The following is a 17,141-nucleotide window of genomic DNA, read 5'->3' as shown; positions in this document are numbered from 1 at the left end:
GCCAATAAGAGGCTCAGAAGCTTTATCCTCATTAGCTTAGGGCAAATTTGCCTATGCACAGGCCTCTTCAACTTGTCTCCCATGGTAAAAAAAAAAAAAAAAAAAAAAAAAGGAAAAGAAACAACAACAAAAAAAGTCCTACTTACAAGAGCACTGATATGTGGCTTCACTTTGTTAATTTTCTGATTCCTATCTATTACAGTATATTAAACTATGATAAGATGATAAGAGTTCCATACTGAATAACCAAGATTTAAAAAGGCTTCAGTTTGAAAGAGAGAGACGGAATAAAAGGCTGAATTTTTTTGGAAGTTATTCAACATAGACAAACAAGGAGAAAATGGCTTAAAAGATGACTGGACTGAAGAATTCATGTGCAAATAACCTGAAGCTGAGAACAGTGAGGAATGAGTTACCTCCTGGAAAAAACAGTCTTGTTTCTTAAGGATAAAAAAAGACTATATGATGTTTGCAACTATTCATGACCATGAACCAGAACTATATAACATTTTCTTACTACATAATGAAGCAAAGAATGCTTTCTTAGATTACCTGGGGGTGGGGGAGGGGGAAAGATTTCTGACATAGTTCTGTCATTAACAAGCTATGTGTTTCTGGAAAAATCACTAAATGTCCTTGGTGTGTTTTCTCATCTGTAAAACAAAGACATTAAAACTAGACAGTCTTTAAGGCTTCTTCTAGTTCTAAAAGTTCTGTGATTCTCCATGTATTTTCTTTAAATATAATACTTTAACCTATTTAGGCATCAGAATTAAAATTTTCCTGGAGCTGAAATACTTTGGAAAGAATAACCTAATTGGAAAAGATTATTTGACAACTTCTTCAGATGTCAATGTAAGTCTGAGCTATAAAAAAATTCGATCATGATATTATTGTACAGAGTGGAACAAAAATTCCAAAGAATCTCTTTGTAACAAATGCCATTGGCATTTATATAATCTGAAGATTTAAAAAAAAAAAAGAGAGAGAGAGAGAGACACAACTCCTTTAGAAATTAGACATTCTGGAATTTGTATTTCTAACACAATTTATTCCTCAAGGAGCCAATGTTCAAACCTGTGTATAATTTAGACTTTTTGCTCATCCCATGTGTTCCACGTCCTGGTTTGAATTAGTCAGCTGTGGAAAATAGAAATGTAGAAATCAAAAAAAATTTGCTTACAGCATACTTATTGCTAATTATGTCCAACACAGTAGACAAAGTTACAGACATATATTATTAAAGACGTAACAGGTTATCTCTCCTTACCCCCCCCCCCACTCAGTTAGCTATGACTGGTTTAAAAAACAAAATCCTTGCAATGTGTCCAGTTTAATTTTAACAAACCACCTTAGCTTCTATGATTTACACTGGAAGACTAATGATTGAATATATTTCAATATCAATAAACATTCATTGATGGAATTTCCTTGTGTCCAATACCTATAGCCACTCACACGTCATCAAGAAGAAAAATTTATCATCATAATCTGAATCTCCTCAGGGAGCCATCTCTCATGTTGGATAAAATGAGTTAAATGGACTCAGTCCCTGTGCCCTAAAAATATGTTCAACCTCATTAGTCTGGGGGTACCATGTATTTGGATTTCAATCACATTGCCTTCTAGCAATAATTTTGCCATATTAATCTTATTTTATGTCCTTCATCTGTAAGTAAATACTGGTTTATCCTCAATTTCTTACCCCTAGTAAATATCCTAACATATCCTTGTCCAATTTTCACCCCCTACTAAACATATTATATATGGGTTGCATACATGGGACCTGATGTGCTCCTCACTGGGCAGTGGTTTTTGCTCTGTGTGGTCAGCACAGTCAGTCCACCCTGAGGTGAAAGAAAGTATAGTTTCTCCTTCTAGGCAAATCACGCAGTTCTAGAAAGGGCAACCACATTTATTTTTTTGCATGTCTGTTTGCTCTCAGATCTCTTCCTAGACCCTTCAATATTCCACTTGATGTCATAGGAGTATTGACGTTGGCACTGACAGGAGATTGAAACATGAAACCAGTAGGTAGAGAGAAGCTAGGATATTTTGTCGCCTCCTTCTCTATGCACATTTTTTTTTTTTGAGACAGAGAGAGCATAAACGGGGGAGGGGCAGAGAGAGAAAGGGAGACACAGAATCTGAAGCAGACTCCAGGCTCTGAACTGTCAGCACAGAGCCCCATGCAGGGCTCCAACCCACGAACCGTGAGATCATGACCTGAGCCAAAGTTGGACACTTAACCCACTGAGCCACCCAGGCTCCCCTCTAGCACAATTTTGACAACATCTCGTAGCAGCTGTGTCTCCAGAAATGACTATGGTTCCTCTGTAGCTTCAGCTCCTGCTATATTCCTACTTCCTGCCAGGTACCCAGGCTCCTGACTCCCTTAATATTTCTTCTACTTTTTGCCTCTCTGCATGGAAGTGACTTCCTGATATTGCTATTCTCTGGTTTGCTTCACCATCTCCTTAGCTTTTCCATTACTGTGTAACCATGTTCCAAAATTGAATTTGCGATTTTAAGTACTCAGAATGGTTTTTATTGACCTGGTTGGAATGTGGCAGTAACGTTTTTGCCTATAAAGAATGGTCCCAAAAAACAAATACTCTACAAAGGATTTTGGCATAGAGTTTACATGTTAGAGCATGAGTGTAGAAATGGCCCCCATCTAGGCAGAAAGAGGGATTTTAGTAATCCATGGTATTCAGTAACATCACAACCACCTGAAGTATCAGGGCTCTAAGAAATTAAGTCTACTAAACCTGGCCACTATGACTATGTCAATGTTTGCAGTATTGCAGAGGTTAGAAAAGTATTTGAGGTTTCACTTGAAGGGCTTGGAAGGAAAGGAAAGGAAAGGAAGGAAGGAAGGAAGCAAGGAAGGAAGGAAGGGAGGGAGGGACAAGAAAACAACTCAAGGTTTTGGGCTTTAGGCTAAAACACAGGGAGAAAACTTCATGGCAGCTTTAAGTGAGTGTTTTTATTCATTATAGACAAAGGTTAAGCATGGCTGATGATCAAGACTGAAGTCTAAAGGTGCAGTTTGGAGATGTAGTGAGGAAGGAATGATTCCCTTTTAGAAATTAGCAGAAACATTTAGGTGTTCTCAAATGAAGCTGAAAACTCTGGACTCCCATTATCAAATAAATTCCATAATTGAATCCCAAAATTCATTTACCACTGAAACAACTCACTTCTTCTTTCTTTTTGAATTTTAATTGTTTTAAATGTTTATTTTTGAGAGAGAGACACACACACATAGTGCAATCAGGGAAGGTGAATAGAGAGGGAGACAGAATCTGAAGCAGATTCCAGGCTCCAAGCTGTCAGCACAGAGCCCAACATGGGGCTTGAACCCATGAACTGCAAGATTATGACCTGAGCCAAAGTCAGATGCCCAACCAACTGAGCCATCCAGGTTCTCCCACTCCTTTCCTCTTTCTGAGGATGCTAGCTTTCTTGCAAGATCTACTCATATCACACTTCATTGCCTCTAGACAAAACTAGAGTCAGGTTCCAATAAGACCCAGGGGATAACCACTAGTTATCTTGGGAGAAGAGAGTCTACATGTCACAGGGATTGAAAGAATTTTCTCATGTGTACCATTTGGAAACTGAGAAGCATGTACATGGATGGATCCTGATGGAATAGGAAGCTTATGGAAGTTGGCTGGTGAATAGTTTTGGCTCCAGTCTATCTCAAAGTGAGCCTAGGGAATCCATGGCCCATCTTTGGTTATTGTCCCAGTTCCTGATCACATAGTTGAGTAAAGTAGATTAAGAAAATGACAGAATCCCTGCAGTGGCTGTTATGATAAGAAAGGCTATATCTTAGTTCCTGGAAGCATCCATCCATATTTAAATAGTAAATCAAGATGATGGAATAGAAAGTTAGGTTGGCTGTGTCTGTTGGATACTGGATAATGTACTAACTTGACTGGCTGGCTCTAACAATTTGCTTGGTTGACTGACTAAAGCATGGATTCCCAAGGGGCTAGGTTTAATGAAGTCAGGATGCCAGAACTTTCCTGCAATTATTTAAAGGAAGGAATCCAACAGAATTACAAATTTGATAATGCTAGAATAAAATTATGTGCAACTTACTTTCTCTCCTTTTGACAATGTTGCCTGAAAGTTACAGAAAACACTTCTATCCCTGGGGCATTGAGAAATGTGTTATGAGGGAAATAGCAGAATCCTTGAAAACTTGGTGCTGGCTGTCATTGGTAGATTGGGGATAATGGTGGGAGTTGCCACCCTTGACGTAGTCTACATGATTTTAAGGGGAATTGTGGGATCCCAGAACAACAAAGGCCAGGTGGCAATACTTAACCATCAGAGATAAGAACAGTCCAATTACCATAACTGGCTGTAGGGATGGACTGCCTTTCAGAGTGTTTTAACTGCTAGGGATCTGGGACATGGCTAATAGATTACAGAGTCCCAGGAACAAAATAAATAATCATAAAATACCACTTGACCTATATTACAGGAAATTTGTGGAGTGGAAATCTTATGTGAGTCACTGCCTTAAGTCATGGCCTCTTACCCAACTCCTCCACCCAAGGTACTCTGTAAACCTGAGCCACTTGATTGAAGGAAAGACTGGGTCCCCCTTGAGAAAGGCCTTGCAACACTGTCATGTAAACAGACTTTAAATATTTCTCTATTTTCCCCTGATATGGTAGTTAGCCATTTTTCCTGTCACTCTTCACTAGAGAAAGGGAGAAATCCCGGGCACAGACTCCTGAGTTGACACTAATACCCACAGACTTCAAATGGCACCATGGTTCACTGAAGCCTATGGAAGTTGGCTGGTGAATAGTTTTGGCTCCAGTCTGTCTCAAAGTGAGCCTAGGGAATCCATGGTCCATCCTTTGGTTATTGTCCCAGTTCCTGATCACATAGTTGGGTAAAGTAGATTAAGAATATGACAGAATCCTTGCAGTGGCTGTTATGATAAGAAGGGCTATATATTAGTTCCTGGAAGCAGGAACGTTTATTCTTTTTATTCTCCATAATAATTTGCAAGGATTAACAGAATTTCACCTGTCAGGGACATCAGTACACTGGATGTATAAATACATAAGATACAGACACTACTGTGTCTTAAAGCTTTTTAATTTTCCTGTTTTCTGTTTATAATAAAGTCTTCAAGACCTTGATCAGGATATTCCTCAGAATATTCTGCTAGTCCATGGCATCGATACAGATTGAGTCTGGTAAGGAAGGAGTAGCAAGAATAACCTAAAAACCTAGGATGTTATTTGTGTATAGGGAGTAGGAAATCAAGGAGATGGAAATTCCAGCTTCTGCCCTATCAGTGACATTTCTAAAAGCATGTTGGAATATTCTCTCTAAGGTGAAAGGCAGGTTGCTGTAATTGGCACAATGTATCTCTCAGAAGAAGAAATGACTCTTGGGGAGGAAAAGTTATTTTCATAAAAATAGATGCATATTTCACAAGTGGATTTGCCCTAGCCATGCACCTTGCTTCTTCCTCCAGCACAAACATCCATGCAATTACAGATTGCATCCATGCAATTCTTAGGATGTATCTTACAGCATCCCACACCTCACTGCTTCTAACTGAGAAACCCATTTCACAGTCAGAGAAGAGGGCAATAATCCACATCCATCTTAACTCAAGTACCGACCAACCTAGTAGAATAGTGGAATGGCTAAAGATTCCATCTTGGGGCCACCTGGACAACATCATCTGAGGTTGGTTTCACTGTCTTACAAAGTTTACTGAACTTTCTTTGAAACACTGACTAATATGTGGTCCTATCTTTTCCATAGTCAGATGACACTAGTGTGAGAACTAAAGGAAGTAGGAGTAACCCTTCTCACTGAGTACATTTATAAACTTGATAAGAGATAAATCTAGATGAACCAGAGGCTCCTTTTCTCTCCCTTTTTGGTATCTTAGCAAAGAGCTGACTGAGTAGTACTAAAAGCCTACAGAGAAACAAGAAGGGTTTTAATTTATGTATGCATTCCTGGCATGCAAGACTTTCTCAGGGTACTCAGTATGCAGACTGGAGTCATTTTAATGAATTCTCTATGGCATTGTACTTGGGCCCAGAGATAACTTTACATATTTTTTGTTTTTTAGTCTAGTTTGGTTTTCCTATCTCTTCTTAGTCTAACCTGTGAATGTGCAATGCAGTGTGGGCTTGGGACTCATTTGCTGTCTTGGCATGATCTCAGTTACTCTTCTAGCCTTCTATCTTGGCAGATCCCCTTTGGTGGATCAGTAATCAGGATACATTCAGGCCATCTCTACCCTGCCTAAGATGTGGAGTTCAGAAGAAGCTCCTAAGTTCTGGAGGCAGTGTATGCTGGTACCACTTCTCCATTGTGAGCTATCCCCCAATAAATGCTATATGCTTCTCTAATAAACTCTCTATGTACACTATAAGCACATGCATCCCTCACGGTGCATTGTTGTGACTCCTTTGCAACAAACAATCCACATTGCAAGTTTTGGCTTTACCTTCCTGCAGATTTGAGTGCTGCTTTGCTGTAATCTCAGTCCCTAATGATGGAACAGTTTTACCAAGGGATATAAGTTGTTTTATTAAACTGAGAGTGGAGGCTGACACCTCGCTATTTTGAGCTCTTCATGCTACTGAACCAAAGGGTATGGAGGATGGTTACAAAACAAGGGGAAAATAGATTGCTAGCAATTGTGGTAAGAAATATGTTTGGAATTTAGGGGATTCTTAGGATGTATCTTATTAATTCCATATTTCATAGTAAGATCGATGAAAGAGAACATAAAACCTACAAAGACAGGGCCCAGGAACTTAGATCCTTCAGAAATGTAGGTTTGATCACCCCAGTAGGTGATGAACCTGACCATCTGAGGTGCAGGCTGAGGGCAAGAACAACATACTTATAAGGTTAAATAACATAGCCTTCGAGCACCAAAGACATGGTACCATTAGCGCATGTTATGTGGGGAGTCTGTGGAATTAAAGCTGCTCCTGCTGTTTGTTGATCCTTGAGGTCAGTTCTCAGTAGAGAAAAATGATTCAGACATGAATTCATTTCACAGGAGCTCAGGATCTATAAAATAGGAGAGAATATCTAATTTTCTGCTTTCCTATCTGTCAGACTTGAAAGGGTCAATGTGGTCATTTCAGCTCAGTCCTTGAAGCAGCTGCATTTATTGTTCACTGTGTAAGAGGTCTTAAGATCTTAGTACTTTTATTAAGACCACCCTGAATGAACTGGCCCTGTATAGGAAGCTCACTTCTCCTGATTTTCTAGACTCCAAATGATTAGCTGTGTAGATCTGACTCCGTCTCATGGTTTTGCTTTTGTTTTGTTTTGTTTTGGTTTGGTTTGGGGGATGGTGGGAGGGAGAGTGGGAAAGGAGAGGGAGAAGGAGAGGAGAGAATCAGATTTTTAAAGTTTTTTTTTTTTTTTTTTTTTGAGAGAGACAGAGACAGCGTGAGTCGTGAGTCGGGGAGGGGCAGAGAGAGAGGGAGAGAGAGAATCCCAAGCAGCCTCCACGCTGTTAGCCATGGAGTCTGATGCAGGGCTCTAACCCACGAACTGTGAGGTCATGACCTGAGCTGAAATCAAGAGTGGACACCAAACAATGAGCCACCCAGGGGCCCCAATTTCATGATTTTGATTTCACACATGTAATTTTTCCCTATTATAACTTGATTTTTCTTTTAATTTACTAGAATTTGTCCTCATTTAGGGGTGCCTGGGTGGCTCAGTCGGTTAAGTGTCTGACTTCGGCTCAGGTCATGATCTCGTGGTCCGTGAGTTCGAGCCCCGCGTCAGGCTCTGTGCTGACAGCTCAGAGCCTGGAGCCTGCTTCAGATTCTGTGTCTCCCTCTCTCTGTGCCCCTCCCCCGTTCATGTTCTGTCTCTCTCTGTCTCAAAAATAAATAAGTGTTAAAAAAAATTAAAAAAAAAAAAGAATTTGTCCTCATTTAGGCAAAAACTTTGTTTCTCTGGACCAGATTCCCCTACCAACACTAGTGTCATGGGTAGGACTTGGAAATAAATGAAATTTTCATTTTATTCCCTCAAATAATTTCACATGTCTTTTAAAGCAAACAGACATCTCGAATCCAGATATGATATAGCTCTTTAGTACATAAGTACGCGGTTTAAAAGTAGACATATTCTTATTTTCATATATACCTTATCTTACTATCTTACTGTTATTTTTTTAAGGACAGAACCATATGTAATTGCATTTTAAAATCTTTGTGCATTGAGCACTTTGCCTTCATGACTTACTGGTTGTGTATGCTTAATACTTTTCTCCTAATTAATAAGTAATATGTCCAACATTTTGGAGACACTAAAATATTATGCACATGTAAATTATTTTCTCTACAAGTAGCATCTTCAAACTGTACCCCAATTAATGAAGGTACCCTACCTACAGCTAACCACATATATACACAAATCATCCTGGCTTTTGATTTTGTACTTTAAAATCTGACTTTCTGCTAGTATTTTTTTTTTCTAACTTACAGAACCTAACTTACAGTCACAGGTATTTTATATATGGAACCTCTTTACAGGTCTTTGGAGATAATTTTGGTATTGTCTCAGAGGATTTTTTTCACATGTCTTTGTTACTTAGCTTTGTATGATCAACTACTTTTATAGACAGGGTTAAGATTGTATTCTGTGGAAAATTTTATAAAAGGAGCATTTCAGGGGTGCCTAAGTGGCTCAGTCAGTTAAGCTTCCTACTTGTGATTTCAGCTGGGGTCATGATGCCAGAGTTGTGGTATGGAGCCCCTTGATGGGACGGCTTTCTCTCCCTTCTTCTCTGCCCCTCCCCTGCTCATATGTGCACACATGCTTGCTCACACTCTCTCTCTTGAAATAAATAAACATTTAAAAAAATAATAAAAGGAACGTTTCACCTTTTCAATGGAACATTTCTTGATTGTAAATGATGTTTTAGACCCCCCGCTTTCCAATGTCATTTTAATATAGGTAATATTTTCAAAACAACTAGCTGTGACCAGTTGAATTATTACAAAGCAAGGTTAAATTACTTAGAATGCTTTTTAAAAAAAAATCTAGCATAACTACTATTGGCAATATAGATAAGCATTACAATTTCTAGAAAGTATAAGAAATTAATGTACTTCTGGATTTTTTTTTTCCTGAGGTCTACTGTACTTTAAACTTTTAAAGAAATTTACTTTTTGGACTTTAAAATGATTTATACTTTTAATGAGAACATATGAGGCTCCCATGGTTCAAGATATTAAACATTATAAAGATTTTGACAATGATATAGAATTCTAATATGTCCCAGTTATAGTTATTTATATCACTAGTATTAGAGTTTTATAAATTGTTCTACTGGTTCTTGAACAGCTCTTCGAGGTTTCATCAGGGATGGTTGAAACTATTGTTTTAAATTCATTCTAGAACCATTTCAATATCTAAACATTGTAATAACTGAAGGATACAGATCTTCAATTATTCTGACACAATCTCAAGTCTGCAATGATATTTGAGTGACAGTAGAAATGGTATTTCAATTTTCTGAACCTAAATTTATGAATTTGTACAGATAAAAGAGTTTATCTTAAATGTTAAAATGTACTTTGTAATTAAAAATGCCAAACCCGGGGAGCCTGGGTGGCTCAGTCGGTTAAGCATCCGACTTCGGCTCAGGTCATGATCTTACGGTTTGTGGGTTCGAGCCCTGTATTGGGCTCTGTGCTGACAGCTCAGAGCCTGGAGCCTGTTTCGGATTCTGTGTCTCCCTCTCTCTCTGACCCTCCCCCGTTCATGCTGTCTCTCCCTGTCTCAAAAATAAACAAACGTTAAAAAAAAATGCCAAACCCATTTAATACATGTTAGTCTCCTTATATGTCATTGAACCTACTATAGAGCATTTTAGAATAAATTTTATTTGAAGTGAAGACTATATAAATTCCTTGAACATCAAACTTTAAAAACAAATGTATAAACAAAAAATGTTAAAAAGAAAGCACTCTTTTCAATCTGAATCATCTTATTTTTTGTCTTGTTGGCACAAATTATGTACATAATTCAATATATTTTACTCAATGTAATGTTATTTGAAGTCTCCAGTTATTTGGGAATGTCACTGATTATTCTTATTGAACAGTAAGCAGAGCACATCACTGTTTTAGGCCGAATAGGAAAGTTAGGCTGAAAGTATAATTATAGAAGCTCAAAGTTTTCATGTGAGAAATATTTATTCCATAGTCTGTACAGAAGTTGATGGGAACCTCTACTCCACTCACCCACTCTAGAACCCAGAATAAGGAATGCTTTGCATTTTGAAGTTCCAACATCTGGAACACTTAGTTTCTTCTTTCTTTCTTTCTTTCTTTCTTTCTTTCTTTCTTTCTTTCTTTTTTTGTAATGGATTCATTTTGGAAGTTAAACATGTTCCTCCTTCTGTTCATATTTAATCAGCTCAAACTATTCACATGGTCCAATGCAGCTATAAGAACATGAAAAAACCTGGGCAAGAAATGTCTGGTGAATGTTTTGGGCTGTAGCCACCAACAATAACAAATATTTATGGAGTACCTTTAAATATGTAAATCAATGAGTGAAGATCTGAGCACAGAGTAAGATATGAATCCCCCATTGTCCTCAGGAAACCAATAAGCTAACCATGGAAGTATTTCTTCAATAATACAGTCATCCAACTGAAATGATACAACTTCTCCAAAGGATTCCAAAAATCAAGTACTCATTCACATTTGGAAGAAAGAAAATAACCAGTAAAAATAATGAAAATACTGTAGAGTATTTTTCCTGTGGATAGAAACATGGTTTTATATTATTATTGTTATTATTACATACATATATAATTATAATAGGTAATTTCAAAATTACTTACAATTTCAAAATAATGAGCCTGTGATTCAGGGAGCTTAAATGCCTTACTCAAGATATACAGCCAGTATATACTAAAACAAGGTGCAGTTCCTCTCTCAGTCTAGAGTGCAAATAATCCTGCCTTAACGGTACAAATTAGCAGTTCTCTACATGCAAAAGAGTATTCCAACCACCAAAATCCAAGGCAATAGTCAGATGGCTACAATGATAGTTCTCTATTGATCTCTGTGTCACTCGTTGTTTCTGTTGAACCACTGAGATCAATCTTCCTTTGAGAAGCCCATTTTTATACTTTATTAAATTTGTAGTTTGATGGCATATTATTGGCCAGGGTTTACCAGAGAAACAGAAGCAATAGGATGTGTGTATTTTATTTACTTTTTATTCACTTATTTGCTTGTTCATTTGTTCATTTCATTAATTCATCAATTCATTAATTAATTCATCCATCCATTCATTAGGCAAGTTCCAAATTGGCAGGGTAGGCTCGCAGGCAAGAGACTGGGGGAACAGTTGACATTGCAGTTAGAATCAGAAGGCAGATTGCAGGCAGAATTCCCTCTTCCTTGGAGGGTATGAGGTTTTTGTTTTTGTTTTGTTTTTCCTTAAGAACTATTTTAGCCAGGATAAGAGAGTCACATGAGATTATAATCACCAAACCTCAGGTGCTTAATGCAAGAAACATTAGTTTCAATGGTTGCACAAAACCCACCAATATTATGGAGGGTAATCTGCTTTACTCAGTCTACTGATTTGAAGGTTAATCTCATCTAAAAAATACCTTCACAGCAATATCTAGACTAGTGTTGGCTAAATATCTGGGTATAACTGTGGCCTAAAAAAATTGACATAAAATTCACCGTCACAGATCAGAGAGCTACTGGTAAAATACTTGGAAAATTATTTTAAAAAATATTTTTTTCTCGCATATAATATAATCTTTACTTTTAATAGGTTTATAGAATAAATGCATAACACCCAGATGTCTTTCCAGATTTATTTTACATTTAAATTTTTAAAAGGCACACAATTAAGTACACAAGGAAGGCTGTCTGTAGAAATTTTACTGAAAATTAGTAGGTGACATTGTTGACTTCATCCCTCCTCTTGCCAGAGAGAAGCTGTTCTCCAAGTAAATACAGCTCAATGCCTCAATAACTGTTCACATGGCACCTGCTGGAAGCCAGTGAGAGGCCCTTTTCTCTCGCATATTTACTGCATCATTCATTTTCTATCATATACATCCTTATAATCTTAATTGTATTTTCACTTGTATTGGCCTTGATTCCCCAGGGTTATTTCCCTAGAGAATGATATGCTTCTTTACACAAGGGACTTTGTCCCTTACTGGTAAGTTCTACAGCACTGTACACAAAGCAAGTGTTTTAAAATATTCCTTTGATATGTTACAAATGAAAAGTTCTTCTATTTCAGAGATTTTTATTTAGAGAGAAATGAAAGCATTACAGAAACTTGACTTATTCGTAAAGAATTACTTATATGTGACTTAGGTCAAAAGTACATCTTAGAAGAAATTTGGTGTTAGAATGATTCAATCGGGTATCAGGACTGGCATCTCCTTCTGGCTCAGTGGCAAACTAAAGGAGTGATTCAGGGCAAGTCAACCCTTCCTGTACCTGAGATCCCCAACTAGCAAAAGAGAGACTTGGACCAGAAAGCTTTAAGGCCATAAAGATTCTACGATTCTATAATTCTTTGAAATATTCTAGTTTCTATTCACACCCAAAATTCATTTCCAAAATTTATTCACATCCAACATTTATTTCTCCAAAATTATCTTGATTACATCATTCATCCTAAAATAATCTCCTTGAAGAATGATGAAAATTGAAATAATACCTTAAAACTGTTTTGCAATTCTCAGAAGAAAAATTTTGTAGAAAGAATTATATAATTAATTAATAAAGGAAATCCAGATGGCACATAATAAACAGAAACATTCTGGTGTTGTATCATCCTGTTGTAGTTTAAAGATATTTTGAAAAAGAAAAATAAAAGCAATGAATAATTTTGAAAGGACTGACTTCCTTAAGCATGATGGCTGACATTTCTGATTATTTTCTATGTCATTATGATTGACAGTTTGAATAAATCTCAGTGAAATATTAACAATCCAGCCCCACATAGTGTCAAAATCTCCATGTCCAGAATGAGTGTCAAACTCCCAACATAATCCACAATTACAAGACTCCTGCAAATCACAATCCTGTCATTTTTTAAATGGGAAATCTACAAGCATAGTAATTGCTTCTTGGTAGGATACTTTTATTTTTCTTGAGGGGTCAAATTTAAAACATCTGCAGACAGATGGAAGGGGGAATGGAATTAAGGCTGTTACCAAAATCTTCTGCAGCTGTCAGGGTGTGTTTGAGGCGGTCCTATGGGTTCATTAGCAACACGCAATACTACATCCTGGGAGAAAGAAGCAGGACCTGGTGGGAAAGAGACGTCTTTCTCCGGGCTAATTGTTTTGGCAAACGTGAGTAAAGGATGATTAGATTCATCCTTGCAGAATACTGTTCCCTTGGGCCTGGACTACGGTTTCTACTTGAAATTTTTGGTGTACTTTCTGGTCATCAGGCTGCATGGTAACTTCCAGTCATTCTAGGGAGAACCAACTCAAGCCCCAGGCACTGCTTTCTCACACCTCCCACACCCACATTCTTCCTGTTATGATCATCACCCAATTTCTCTTGCTTATTTTAACCTTTGGAGAGAAGGAGAAAAAGAACTATGAGTTCAGTACAGCACAGAACTAGACCATATTGTGAAATACAATAAAACTAGCCTGTACAGTAGAAGCAGGGGCCTTCTGGAGATACTAGACCCATTTCGTATTAGATACACCACATGGACTCTTCTTAGTTCCTATATTCTTTTTGTAAAAAAATTATTTTTTTATTTTATTTTTATTTTTTAATATAATTGTCAAATTGGCTAACATACAACAGCCAGTGCTCATCCCAACAAGTGCCCTCCTCAATGTATTTATTTATCTTGACAGTGAGAGTGGTGGGGAGCATAAGCAGGGGGAGGGGGAGAGAGAGAGAGAGGAGAGAGAGAATCCCAAATAGGCTCCACTCTGTCAGTGCAGAGCCTGATGTGGGGCTCGAACCCATGAACAGTGAGATCATGACCTGGGCCAAAATCGAGTTGATCGCTTAACTAACTGAGCCACGCAGATACTCCCTTAGTTTCTATATCCTTCAGGTGATAATCATTCTAGGTGTTTTGTTTTTGTTTTTGTCTTTGTTTTTGTTTTGTTTTTGTTTTTGTTTTTTGTGTCTTATTTTCTATTTCTTTCATGAAAAATTCAAGATCTTGCTTTGTGTCATATAACTTGGCAAAGTAAAATGGATTCTTTGAACATTAGGTTGCCATTAAAAAGAGAAAAGGAGAAAAGACATGCAAAAGGAATATTTGTTTAAAGCAAGAATACTCACCCAACAGCTATCATTCATATTGTGTTTTTATTGATGTTTGGCGGGTTCTTTTCCTCTTATCTAATGAGCTTTGTAGTTTTTACTAAACAGAAAAATGATTCCATACTGAAATTCTTCACAGTGGCCAGTCCTGCTATTGGTTCTTAGGCATGTCACATGATTTCGACTCCACAGTGTGTGCTCACTACATTCTGTCAAGAATGCTCTGATATACATATTTCCCTTGTCTAAATCTTACTCATCTTTTAAGATCCTTCTACTCTGTATGTAATATGTATCACCTGCTACAATTATATGCCACATAGTAAATCTTGTCCAGTACTGTAATCTTTCTGTGCTTGCACAATTTCCCCAAATACTCTTAACCTCTTAGTGGCCAAGATCCTATGATACACTTCTTAGTGTTAACAATACCCTTAAAACATCTTACATGGATTAAGAGTTCATGGGATGATGATGATGATGATGGGACCTGAGGTCCCACTTGAATGGAAAGCGGTTTAAACAAATACTTGTGGAGATAATTGCATCATATAACATTTTCAAGATGTCAGAACAAAAATATGTTCAAAGATAAATGTCCCGTGGGCTGAAGTTTCACCATTTATCATGACTCAGTAGTATTCATGTTTGCCTTTTATTTAAGGGCAAGCCTCTTTTCAATAAGAGGGTGGAGTGCAATGCAGTTCTCATAGCAAGAATCAGAACGTATTTTAACCCTTACAACCTTAAGGATTAAACAAGGATTGTTACTGGAAATATAGGCAGAAAGAAGATGGAAGCCCAAACATGAAATAAAGAACTTGCATGTAGAAAACATGAGGGGTTGGCCTCAACTATGCTCTTGGGCCATGGGGTCCAGATATACTTCTGTACTAAAGAAGCCATGCCAGAAGAGGCTAAGTATGGCCTGACTTTTTCCATGGGGTCCTTTGAGTTGTGAATGAATTGGCAATGTTTTTGGCTGTCCAAGAACATCACAGATACACTTCAAGCCTGAGTCAGCCTCATGGCTAGTAAAATAAAAAGCAGACCAATTATTAATCAATATACTGATACTCTGTTTCATTAACTCTTCATTTATTCCTAGAAGGAAGGGAGACAACAAACCAGAGGTACCAATACTTACATTCTTTCAGTGCCTAATTGGCACTTTTTTGAGGGCTTTGCATATACTGACCTTCTTAATTCTCACAATAACCTTAATAAATATGTGCTGTTATTATCCTGATTGTTCAGAAGGAAAGCAGAGGCATAGACAGGTTAAACAACATGTTCAAGCTCACACATGGCTAGTGAGTGAAGGAAATGGGATTCAGACACACACAGTCTGGATGCAAGGGGCAGGACCACAATAAAGCACGACACCTGTCATTAGATATTTCAGGTTGTTGTGTGGAGGGTTTGGACAAGGATGGCACAGATTCTCCGTTTACAGTTGGTAACCCAAATAGGGTTGTTGTTTTTTTTAATTTTTAATTTTTGAAAGCAGTTGTTGAAGGTAGGCAATCAGTAAATCTGTTACCCAGTGGTTTCTCTCTGGTCCTAAATGAGGGTGCCTGTGAGTGGATAAATTTTGATACATCCCTAGAGTCCTTGCTTGGTAATATGTGAAGTCCTTGGCCATCAGCAGGCTGGGTACTGGCAGTCAAGCTTGCTCAGGAACCATCTAGAAAGCTGTAGGTTCTTCCATAGCTCTGGCTTTAGCACAGTTGTGGTTCTGATGTTGATATGACGTCCTGTTTTTCAAAGCTGGAGTTACTACGTGTTGTCAATAAAGATGCCTGGAGTTTGTCTTCAATTAGTGTCAGTTGGTTGGCTCTTCTAGAGTAGAGCAGAGCACTGAGTGAAGGTTAAGTCATATCCCCAGTCTTAATATACTCCATACCCACAGTGTTACCAAACACCACACTACTTATGCTTATTAGATGGCCAAAATACCCACTATATTCATGTATCACATCTTAGTATTTTGTTGAATGTTTAACACAGAACATGAACTATTACACAACTCAAATCAGTTTATCTGGATTAAAATCTATATCCCTAAATACTCTTTAGCACTTCAAAATGCTAAAAGCCTAAATATTAACCACTGTAGCTCCCAACTAAGCCTATGCTTTAAGTTTATTTCCTAATTAAGTCTTAGATTAAAAGAGTCTCTATTCCTTAATGCACTGGTCTTATGTTTATTTCTCCTACTGTCTTTGTGTGAGGAGGTCAGTTTACCGTTCATCTCAACTGCAATTATTTTCTTTCAAATATTAAAGATTTCTCTCGGGAGAAATCTAGGATGCCTGTCTCCACAGCTTTTTTTTTCCTTTTGTTTTCTTTTCCTTCCTTCCTTCCTTCCTTCCTTCCTTCCTTCCTTCCTTTCTTAATTCTTTCCTTCCTTCCTTCCCTCTTCCCTTCTCTCCCTTCTCTCCCTTCCCTCCCTTCCTTTCCCTTCCCTTCCCTTCCCTTACACATTTTGTTGTCAACATTGCTGTTCATCTGCCTTTCTAATCGCCTCTACTTCTCTTCTTAGCAATGCATTCCTTTAGGTTGTGTTATTTCCTCTATCACAAAGGATCTTTTATTATTTGTAAAACATTGTGCAACTAAAATTAAGGTTTATAGAACTTCCAGTTCAAATTATTACACAGAAAACATATTTATTTCACTTCTGGAGAATTCAGTGAAATGACAATACAGAAATAGAGATGACAAAAAAAAAGAGGGCTAAGTGAAGGGAGGTAAGCATTAGAATAAACATTTAATTAATTTCTAAGTAATAAAATTCAG

This window comes from Prionailurus bengalensis, chromosome C2 (assembly GCF_016509475.1).
Source record: "Prionailurus bengalensis isolate Pbe53 chromosome C2, Fcat_Pben_1.1_paternal_pri, whole genome shotgun sequence".
Lineage (NCBI taxonomy): Eukaryota > Metazoa > Chordata > Mammalia > Carnivora > Felidae > Prionailurus > Prionailurus bengalensis.
The sequence above is the reverse complement of the archived record's forward strand: the minus strand, read 5'-3'. Positions refer to the sequence as shown.